The sequence below is a fragment of the Poecilia formosa genome, unplaced genomic scaffold, assembly GCF_000485575.1.
Source record: "Poecilia formosa unplaced genomic scaffold, Poecilia_formosa-5.1.2 Scaffold0, whole genome shotgun sequence".
NCBI classification, from domain to species: Eukaryota; Metazoa; Chordata; class Actinopteri; order Cyprinodontiformes; family Poeciliidae; genus Poecilia; species Poecilia formosa.
Genome location: NW_006799939.1, coordinates 3,149,275 through 3,160,961, shown reverse-complemented (window position 1 = coordinate 3,160,961; position 11,687 = coordinate 3,149,275). Strand labels below are relative to the sequence as shown.

General features: G+C 40.2%; 1 long non-coding RNA gene across 5 annotated transcripts in view; it reads right to left on the bottom strand.

The window, feature by feature from the left end:
- Positions 1 to 504: 504 nt before the first annotated feature.
- The window catches only part of LOC107836439 (uncharacterized), a 29,000-nt gene continuing 17,817 nt past the window's right edge, over positions 505 to 11,687 (bottom strand). For all 5 annotated transcript variants that reach the window (XR_001662358.1, XR_001662350.1, XR_001662354.1 and 2 more), the window contains one exon: positions 505 to 3,805. This is a non-coding gene — a long non-coding RNA (uncharacterized LOC107836439). The remainder of the gene's footprint in view (positions 3,806 to 11,687) is intronic.

Below are 11,687 nucleotides of genomic sequence, written 5' to 3'. Positions count from 1 at the left end.
TCCGTGTCATTGCTAATGGTATTTATACTATTACTTTACCTGAAATGGGATGAAAAATACACTGTTAAAAAAAAGTTTTGTTTTTTTTTTAAATCTCAGTAAACTGGGTTGAAACGAAGGCACCGTCACTGGGTTTGAACCCATGTGGTTCCCTAACCTTTTACCTTCCAACCCTCAAAATAACAACAAAAGAGACCGGGGACGTTGGCTGTTGAGTAAGCAGCCATTAAAAGTCACTTAAATAGGGTAAGTAATGACAACATAATCAGCAGCCATGATATAGTTGTTGTTTGGTTTTTAACAAATCCATAAGTACTGCTTTGTATTTATTGTATAACTTAATGCCTAAATGTGCTGCTTCCATTGCTATGTTACTTAGATCTGATACACACATTTCCAACTTTGGAAACCACTGTTTGTTTGAGACTTATCATGTAGAATATGTTAGTGGTCTGACAGACATTAAAACAATCATTCACAGTGCAATGAATTCACTCAGAAAACGTGTTTATTTAATTGGTTTATTTGTTATTGGTTCACTCACAGATATTCAATACTCGACTGATAAATGTCCTTGCCGTTCAGTAGCTGGCTTTTGTTTTGCTCACAACTTGTTCCTTTGAGAAAAAAAACAAACAAAAAAAACATTCTGATTATGTCTGCAGGCGACATGACAGGTGGTTCAGCAGGTCTGAGCAGCTCTCCAATGTGGATCACCTGCATCAGGGTTCAATTCAAGAGCCTGTGCTCGTCTGAGACGCCTGGCATTCGATGGCTGCTAAGATACAAACGCAGCAGAATCAAATCAAAAACCCACATGTCAAGGAAAATCATGCGAAAGTGGTGAGCAAATCACTGGGAGTATTTTAGCATTTTGAGTTTTGGCAGTTAACACGTCTACAGATTTAATCAAACCAAGCCATTCAAAAATCTATTCCGGCCTCAGATTAAACACGGGCCTGTTTCTGAACTCCACCGGAAAAAAACAGATTGAGCCAATGAAACCTATTAGCGGGCATAGATGTGGTCCTTTAAGCAAATAGTGTGATCTCCCTTTCATTTGGAGATCACAGCTATTCATTTTCATACGACTTTCTATGTGGTTCGGTGCTGATACAGTTAGGAGGCAGGCTCTCATATAAAATTTCAGCATGCATTTCAGGTCCCCCCTTCGTCAGTGTTGGTCCCTTAATTGCTGAAATAAAAGGTTGCGGAGCCGGCGAGGTCCCTTCATGCTGCATGCGGCAATGTCACCAGCAAACAAAGGTAACACACTCTCCTGTCGTCTGCCTACAGGCTACTTCATTAACCTATATTTACAGTGCGTGGGTGGAATAGAGTGCCGAAACCCCAACTCTGTCTGAAACTGTTAATTCAGCTGACCTGCCCCCCCCCCCTTTCCACAAGAGCGTCACAGCAACGCAACGAGCGCATCAGCAGCGTGACTCCACCCTGTGTCATGAGGCTGCAACATGATTGATTTGCTTTTTTTTTTTTTTTTTTTTTCCCCCTGAATCCCTTTTCAAACCATGCCGAGAATTACTGCTGTCACTCTGGCAGACGCCGAGCCAAGAGGTTTTCAAGTTGAAAACGGGTTCACGCCGGTCACATGACTTCACGGGGACCGCAATTACACAACCAGAAGAGCGACAAATCCTAATGCTGTGAGTCACGTCAGGAGGACAGGGTGATTTCACATTCGTACGTTTTAATTACAGTCCAAAACATAAATCAGCCGAGAGGTTTTGTGTTCACTTGTCAGGCGATGGGCTCGTGATCAGAGGTGTGATGATCCGTTTGTCCTTCTGAAAGCACCTAAAAATCCGATCTTTCCACTACGTACGCCGAATATCAAACGGTGCAGCATTTGTTGCAGGGTTCAGACGCAGGGAAAAAAAAAAAAGGGAATCTTTGATAAAGTACATTAAAATATATGATCACAAAAGCCCCTTTGAACAGAGAATGGTACACGCAGCTTCTGACATAATCGTGTTTTTGTTAGATGGCAATTGCACATTAAAGCCTTCACCTTCTCTGGAGTGCACCACTGTAAAGCAGGAAGTACTTGTAAACTCCTTCATGAAAAGACGTAGCTGCCTTTGTAGTGCTGAAACGCTGCTTGCACAATCTAAACAGAGTTTTGTGATCACTGTCTCGGGTCTAATGCTTGAATCTTAAATAAAGAACTTCGCCCGCTGAAGCATATGTTCCAAGAGAAGCAGGTTTAGGTTTTTATGCTTTTTTTTTTTTTTTTTTTAATGATTCATGCAGGATGTTGTTTTATTAGTTGCATGTAATCTAAACAAGTAACATGAAATATTCACCAAAAAAAAAAAGTGTGATTGCGTTCCGAGAGAGAGAGAGAAAGAGAAAGAGAGAGTGACTTTGCGATATCCAAGTTAAGCTTTAGTTACCAGAAGGTTTAATCACAACCAGACTGTCACGGGTCATCGTCTCGTGACCATGGAGTCTGGATTAAGAGCACAGACTTAAAATCAGATTTATCTTCTGTGGAAAATCCCTCTGATCTCTAATCTGGGATGTCTATGAAAAGGCTGCAAACTGCTCCGTACGAGCAAACAGAGTCGCCTTTTGTGCCTAACTTGTTTCTCGCGATACAGGAAAACGTACTGGATTCATAACATGCCTTTCCCCTGTAAACCGAGGCTTGTACGTGCGATTCCTGACTTTTTTTTATTTTATTTTTTTTATTCAGACCTGTCAAAACTGACTCCCTGATGTGAAGCTCGACAGGAAAGTGACTCTCCACTCAGGCCTGTGTAACAAACAATTTACAACGAGGGAGGTCCGCAGTGGGAGTCTTTAGCTGCGAACCTGTGTTCACATGTGAAAGGTGGTGGATTAAACGCCACCACATAGTTCAAAAATGTTGCCTATTAACGACTGAAAGTGAGAAATATTTCCGATTGTCTTTTAGGAATGATCACAGGATGATTCTGAGATTCGATTTTGAGTGATTTTTTTTTTTCCACTTAGGACTATAACATATAAAAAAGGGGGGGATATACTGCAGATGCTTTGATAGAGATAGATGTCTGGAATCCAACAGAAATGAAGCAATGACTATGTTAACCCCAGTTTATGCATGAAAGCGCATTAAACTAACCTCGATCTGATTTTTCTTAAATAAAAAAATTATATATCATAAAAGTACTTGCGTTTTGGTCGTTGAGTTTAGGAAGTATACATAGGAGGAATGTAGCTTTAATGAATGAAGGGGAAACGTAACATTGTCAGTGTATTGACTTGGTCAGAGCTAAAAAAAAAAAAATGCTGATTCTGATCTCTGATTGTTGCATCTAAAACAAATCTTTCAGAATTAGCAAACATCTGTTGTTGCTAATATATATATATATGTATATATATATAGTGACGACTCTCTTGGAATAACATTGTGGGTTTGCAGAGCACATACCTTCATAAACAGTCAACACAGGTAATACATTTCGAACAGTCCCAATGTGGGTCACGCTCAATCCTCTCTCCATCCCGCTTTATCACAGCGGTTCTGCTACACGTGCGGTTAAACATCCCATTTTTGGGCCAATCCAGTTGAGATCCTGCCAAAGATTAATCCATAATGCCCGTGGAAGGGCCCTTCATCCAACATGCTGCTGTTGCTGCTGCTGAAATAACACAGATAGCTGCTTCTGTTCCCAAGCATGCACTGCGGCTCTCCGATGACCCGGCGCTGCACCACTTCAGGAAGCCCACACAGCTCTCGCTCTTCCAGCTGGAGGGACCGTTTCATGTTCCGCCCAGGCGCAATGAGGAGTCTGTGCACCTGAAATGCAGAGATTGGTAACGGCCACACTGTTTACTAAAACAAACATGCAAGCGGATTTGGTCAGGACTGCAATAATCTTACTGGAAAATAACTACTCTCCGCCTGTTATTTTTGGAAAATGTTAAGCATCAAGTTCAGATGTTTTCATTGCCACCTCCAACCGTGTCTGCGCAGGTTTCAGTTCCTTCTCATAATCTCCTGGAAATATTTCTGGAACTGAAACTGCATTATTGTCAACTTTAAAAATAGGACGCCTGTGTTGTAAAAGTTTGCGAAAACATTTCCTACATTTGTCCAATAAGTTATAAAGTGTACACGTCGCCAAATGAAACTGCAATGTGAATATTATTTGTGGTTTTTAGACAGGCCGCGATAATGTAGCGCTCATTATCACGCAATTAAAAGTCAAACGGACTGAAGCGGACCTGTCTTTGTCCCTACGCCACAGGCACGCCAAATGTTTTAAGAAGTTAAGAGTTTTAAACCGGATAAGTTACGAATCATACCGTTGCTACAGTTTTCAGCCCTTTTAATGAGACCAGGGATATTTTCGGTGTGACCGGAAGACTCCGGTCATCACTCTCATTAAGGTACCACCGTTTTCAGACTGCAGTCAGGAAGGTCAGAGTGGCGTCTCTGTAGTCCGACTAATTAACCGGCTAATGTCGGCTTGTTATATTGTAGAAAAAGCACAACGGCAAAAAATGCAGTATTCAAAACAAAAAGCATTTATTTAAAAAAAACAACCAACAGCTAGCATCTAAATTGATGTTTTTTCAAAGTATTTAATTTAAAGTACGAATACATAGGTGCTGCAGATATTACTATAACTGCAGCAATATCAATGTGATACAATATTGTTGTAGCAGTTGGAAAAAATATCGCTTTTAAAATCAGTTAGATCATGTCACGTATTTGTGTAAAACACTATAAAACCAATGCATTTTTACTGTGATGTGACGTTGATGCTCTAAACAAAACACCTGATCACATTCATATTTCATTGGTCAAAACTAGGAAACTTGCAAATATGTGTTGTGTCAAGTTTACTCTTCAACATTGTCATTTGTATTCACGAGTTGAGTGTGTGAAAGTCAAACAAACGCACCACCGTGTGCGGCTGGATGCGCGCAGATGCACCGTTGCCCTCGGTATATGTTCCATCTTTATTCATGTGCTGCATATCATAACTTTTGGAAAACTTTCAGGGTACATTTCACTCTAAAACACATGTATGGCGTTGTCCCGCAGCTTCTGCTGTGGAGGAAAAACTCCCCAACATCAATCCCCAAATCCCAAGAGAGCAAACCACCAGAGAGGCTGGCTAAGGCCCGAGGGGTGTGGTTTCTTTCTCTCCCTGTAAAAGAAAGGGGCAGCTCAAAGCTATAGATAGGGGCAGACAAAACAAATACGCCCTTACACACAGGGACACACACACACACACACTCACTCACACACATAGCAGGAGCAGGAGCAGCAGGGTCAGGGAAGTGCTACTGACAAGGCCGTATTGAAGAAATGTTTGTTTTGGACCATGTGGTCACGAGGTCCTTGACTTATGGCCTAGTGTCAGCCAGAAACGATCAAATAATGCACTTACTTGTGTTCTAGCAATGTGATACGAATGAACAAGTGTTTATGAACACATTTATAAGATGCATTTAAAAATAACAATAGGAGATGCAGTAATCAGGCTTTTCCCAGGCTGATAGCAATTTCCGATTTGCTTTGAGGTTCATTTTCGACTGATCACGATTAGTTTTTCTAAGAAATCTAAACACATGAAACGGAAGAAAAAAAAAGATTTAAAAAGAGATGGTAGTTTGAGATCCAACAGCAGCTGAATTGATCACCCCTATTTACGATCCAAAGCATTTGTTAAAAAAAAAAAAAAAAAAAGTTCACGCAGTTATTTGATGAGTTCTTGGTTTTGGTGCCTTTAATTAAAGAGAAAATAAAGGATTTTCTCTTTAATTAAAGAGCTAATCGGTAAACAATTGCCTGTTCTGATCTCTTATTGATCAATTAGTCCACCCATAATAAAAAAAAAAAATTGAAATAATGGGTAACAAGATGGAAAGCTGTATTGACAACTCCATTACAACTTGCTTGGAGTATACATTTTTTTTTCAAACTCTCTGAAATGCACTCCAGTGTGTGAAGGACAGGACAGGAAAAATCCCATCCTTGAAGAGGTGAGAGGACACGGCACGAAGCCGATATCCAACTCAGACTACAGGGGGATTAGAAGAGCTGGGCAGTCTAAGCCAATACAGGAAACAATGCCGAGGAGAGGCTGACACAAAAATGAAGTGATGGCTGTCGGGCGGTGAGGGACGCCATGTTGAGGAACAGGCTCTTTTGTTGGCTTCCACTCTGCTGAACGGGAGACGGCGGCGGCGCCGAACCAATACAGGAAACAATAACCTGATTTCCACCGCCGAGCCGAACGGGATTTAGAGTTCGCCGCACTGCAACATCAAAGGCGCCTCATTTAAGCAGCCCGCGTGACATTTCACCTGCCTCTCCCCACATCCCCGTGTTATTACAGCCGGCAGTCCCTGCATCTATACTGCATTAGCGGTTGCCATGGTGAAAGGTCCTCCATCCCGCGTCTATCCTGCGCAAAGGAGGAGACGCTCAAAGCGGACCGAGCGCGAGGAGAAATCCGAGGTCTGAGAGACAGCTCAAACCCAGTGACAGCTGTGTGACGTGCAGGCGCTGAGATGTTCCTGCAAGGACCACGCTGAGATTTCTTGCTCCGGATCTATCGCTAGTTTACAAAACAGCACGACGGGCGCGGCGAGCCCAAACGCGCAGAGGGCCCGCAGATGGCGTTCGCCGTCATACGTTTCCAACTTTTGTTTTCTCCCCCCCTCCATGACCGTTCTGCTGCTTCGGCTTCGTTTTATTAAAAACTAGACAGGAATAACTTTCCTCGCGTTGAGCCTCAATCAGCACTCGAATGTGCAAAGTGTCACACAGCTTCCTGATATTTTTATTACGTCTCGTGACGGGGAAATTAAAACTCGCCACAGAGGGCGAACCGCTACAGCTGAGGGGCTTAGAGCTCCTCAAAGTCATTTATCGGCTGGATTATCGTCAGCAGCTGTCTAATAAAGCCCGTCACATCTGGATTTATGTGCCGTTTGTGCCACATCCGCAGCAGGGCACAATCACTGTCGTTATTGTTCTCGCGTCAACGCCAGCTAAGACGTAATTTCAACATGCCCAGAGAGAGTGTAAATGTTAGCTGAAAAGGGAGGTGGCACTTCGGATGCTTTATCGAGATTTCAAGTCAAGCCAACAGAAAACTAACAGCGTTACTGATGAGAAAATGAGAGGAAGAGATGACCAAATATGGGAAACAAGCAAAATAAAAAAAAAAAAACAATTAGCCGGGGTTTTCATTGGGTTTTCTACAAGGCCTTTGATGATTTATGGGCCAGTTAAAGGTTTCAGCACATTTGAAGGTTTTAAAAAACTGAGATTTTTAATCTACTAATGTTTTCTATTGTACTGCTGCTATACTTTAAAGTCCTTTGAATGTCATGACAGGGAAATAAAGAGTTTCCTGAATGGATCATCAAGTAATGCACGTCCCTCCCGTGGTTGCTGCACACTGCCAGTCAGCTGGATTTTTTTTGTTTGTTTGTTTATGTTTTTGTAAATCTTTATGATTGCACAAACAGACACTCACTGAGCACAGATTAAAGAAGTATAACGTATCCAAATTACAACTGGCTCAATACGAACGTCTCCGTTAAACAGCATCTCTTTTCCAACTATACGTCAATTTGTTGTGCTACTCTATAAATGACAAAACATGGGAATACATTTAGTAATAGTTAATTCTGTACTTTTGTTTTAGTATATTTAAATAGCAATAAGTAAAAATGACATATAACTTAACTGTGATTGTAATAATACATTATTTCTTACTGTAGTTGTAAGATTCAGTTTTAAATAAAATCAATTACATCACCTGTAACATTTTTTGTTTTCAATTTTGTTTAAGACGCATAAAATCTTTATCTGAGTCTAAGCCTAACATTATTTCAGCTCATGAACGTACAGTGCAATATAAATCCTATGTGAAAATAAATCCATATTGTAAACGCTTGTAAGTCAAAAGCGCATTTGGAAAACCGAGTCCTTGTCCCCGCATGACGAGGCTGCACCATTGACAAGACCGACTCTGCTCAAATGAATTTAATAAATCATGACTGAGCGTATTATTTCCACTCACTTTGTGGCACAATAATTCAATAATTACTATTTGGTTATTCCAGACAGATTCAAGCGGCGCAGCAGCAGTTACAACAGCTGTGTCACATTTATCTTAAAGTCATCTTTCCACTGCATGAAACAACATCCTGCACGGCAGCCTCCGCTTCACCTTCCGCTAATCGATTCAGGAAGCCTCCTAAAACACGCCAAACGCCAACACGGACAGGCTTGTCACGTCCATTTTTATTAAGGCAGAGGACTTTGTCATTAGCAAATCAATTGCTGGTCCTATTCACATTTGAGAGGCGAAGGACTGGAAGGAGCCGCCGCCCTCCCCCCCTTTCAGCGATTCACTGACGTGGAGCTGTGGCTGCAGTGGGGGGAAGAAAAAGAACTCAACTACTACAAACCATTTGGAAATGTCCTTAGAACTTCTTCTTCTTTTGCTCCAAAGCAGCTTATAGACAACAATGTCAAACTGACAACTTCTAGCATGGCTGATCCTGCATAGGTCCGCCTGGCTTTTGTGAGTGTGTGTGTGTGTGTGTGTGTGTGTGTGTGTGTGTGCTTACGACAGGGAGTGTGTGTGAAATACAGATAGAAGAAGAAAGAGTGAAAAATCAACATCAGAGTGTATTGTGGAGGCGCAGCCTCCCTTTTAAAAGGGTCAATGCAAACACACACCCACCTTGACAATAACACTTTTCTGTTTGCACACACTGCTGGTCATGAATGGCGGTCCTCAGCACAGGCCGCAGTCAAAGCGAACGGGGCTGAATGGTAAAGGAGACGATGACTGAGTCAACCAGAAGAATAACAAACTGCTTTTCAATGTCATCTGACTTAACATTGAGTCATTTCGTTGAAATTACAGCTCCTTCATGGCTCACGAACCAATTTAACATGTCATGCGACACAAAAGAAATGTTATGTCTGATTACTGTGAGAATTTGGATATTTAAGAAGTGCAGCATGATAAATATCTAGCTTTCTTATTTGATCTGTAATGCACTCGTGTTATGAAGTAGGAATAATATTTATTTAGGCTTTGATTTATTTCATCGCTCATAAAATATATATGTATACCCATGAATGTTGATTAAATGTTTTCCCTTGTCTAAATTTTGATCGCTGATGCGAAGTTACTCGTGTACGTTTAGGCCCATCCACTTTAATTATTTTTCAGCCAACAAAATAGAAGACTACGTTCTAAAGAAATGCAAAAAAATAAAAAATAAAATCTACTAAAGCATCACGTTAAACTACTGAAAACACGACCACACGTAGCAACCTTTGACGAATAAATCCATTAAAAAGCCTCGTCGGAAAATGAAAAAAGAAAATATGAAGGACATAGAACTACATTACTTGGATGTCACTTAAAGGCCTTGAAGGTGTAATCACAGCACCATCTATTAGACAGCACTTCAAAAACGTATTGAAATCTTATCGTTTTAGTCGTTTGTAGGCGAGGTTAAGAGTCTACGTAAAGATATACAAATTACCTGCAGAGATAAGGCGTACAGAGGCAAAGATAACAAATCTGAAATATGCAGGTATTTATTATCTGCAGAGATGTGAAATGTGGGCTGCGATTGATAAATATGAAAGGAGCTTAAGTTGAATTTTCGTCTCGTGGTGCAAATATACTTTTTTCATCACTGTCACTGCGAATGTAACCCACTCAATGAAAACTGATTCTTTAAAGAAATTTTTAAAACAGAGACACCAGCAGCTCTGCGTTCTGCAGAGTAATATACTCTTTATGGTTTTTCAAATCTAAATAAAATCTGTTCACCGTGAAGCTAAAAAATATGTTTTGATTTATGTTTTTAAAATTAATTACGTAAATATGTGAATGTGTCACAGTATTTCATTCATCTTGTTCTAAGGGTGTAAGTCAATCGTAAATATGTGCGACGCAGCTGAAATAGGCCTATTTATTTTGTTATTTTTTTTCTCTTTTTTAAAAAGTAAAAACAATGCGGTTATAACCACACACTTTATTGTCCCAGACTGCTTAGAGCCAAATTGGATGCTAAGCTATCTGAAAGCCAGAGGGGGAGCTCTACTGTTCGAACAGCTAAAATTACAAAGTACCTTTGCTCTTTTCAGGAATTAAAAAAAAAAAAAAAAAGGAAATAAAATTTATGTTATGAATGAATGATATAGCATGAATTACATACATTATATACATTGAATGCTTAACAGAAGCAGTAACATAAATTGTATTTGTAATACTAATTGCATCAATTTAAGTAAACTCAATTGTATTTTAAGCACATATTCATTAAGAGTGTTTCAGACTTTACTGTACAGTCACTATGCTGTGGTGTTAGTGAGAAAAAAATAAGATGAAAATATAAAAAGCATCAAATGTCTTGCCTTTTTATTGCATATCTAATTATTTCCTCTTGATGTTTTAGAAAACTAGTATGATGTTGGAAGGTTGATTGAATTTGCCTTCAAAACTACACAAGGTTACGCAATGTGAAAAATAAGATTTACATCTTTATCAAAGATTTAGAGTCCAGTAAAATAATAATAAACATATTTGATATTTTATATATATATATATATATATATATATATATCTTTGTGTGAGTGTGCTGAATATACATATATTGCAGATTTGACCACATCACCTTCTCGGTCTGGGCTCTAATTTTAGAAAGGGCCCAAAAATGAATTAAATATAACGATGCAATGCAAACATTTGCACGTCCCCCCACCCCACCTCAAAAGATTACACATCGAATCAGCTCAAACTCCACCCAGCAATTGTAAGAAAGTCTGGGGAAACAAATCAGCATCGAACAAAGATTTGAAGCAGCAGAGGCGACACCAGCTTGTAAACAATGGCTATGGCTGCCAGTTTCACTGTGTGTCTCACTGACCACAGTGTTAATCCACTTAAGAGACAAAAGACACAAAACTACTGATCTGACACTCTTCCCTACACAGAACTTCACCATATAAAATATAACCTTTTATTATTATTATTATTTTTTTTTTAGGTATTACTCTGCTACCTCGCAAAAATTCCGTTTTAATGATGTGGTCAGACTAAAGACAACAAAATCTCATCTGAGGGTCGGTGGGACTTGGCCGCGGTCTGCGCGATTTTTCACGGTGTCTTCTCCCTCGGTCATTCTCTCTCCCAGGCATTACCTTAACAAAAGCCTTTCTCGCGCACAGAAACATCCACTCGACCAGTAAGCACAAACGGCGCAGACAAAATGGCTGAATAGTGATGGAGGGACTGCATGTTCTTTATGTGTCGACTAATCAGCCAGCACTAACATGTGTCAAACACTGCACTCCCACTCTCCTCCGAATGGGAACATTGTCCTTCAGACAGAGAGAAAAACTAACACTCTTTCCGATACCCAGACAACGAATAAAAAGCACATAAATAAGGCTGCAGTCGCCGCCAGAAAATCAAATACGAAAACGTCGGGACAATTGCTACGACGACGACTGCTCGATTCATTCTTTCGCAGAGCAATAGTGTTTGATTTTTTTTTTTTTTTAAATATACATCTATACATTACTGAAAAATAACAGTGTCCCTCTGGCGTTTTTATGTGCAAGATAAAGCTGGAGGTTTTCGAAAAACAGCTCTGCTGTCACAACCCGAGGTTTGACC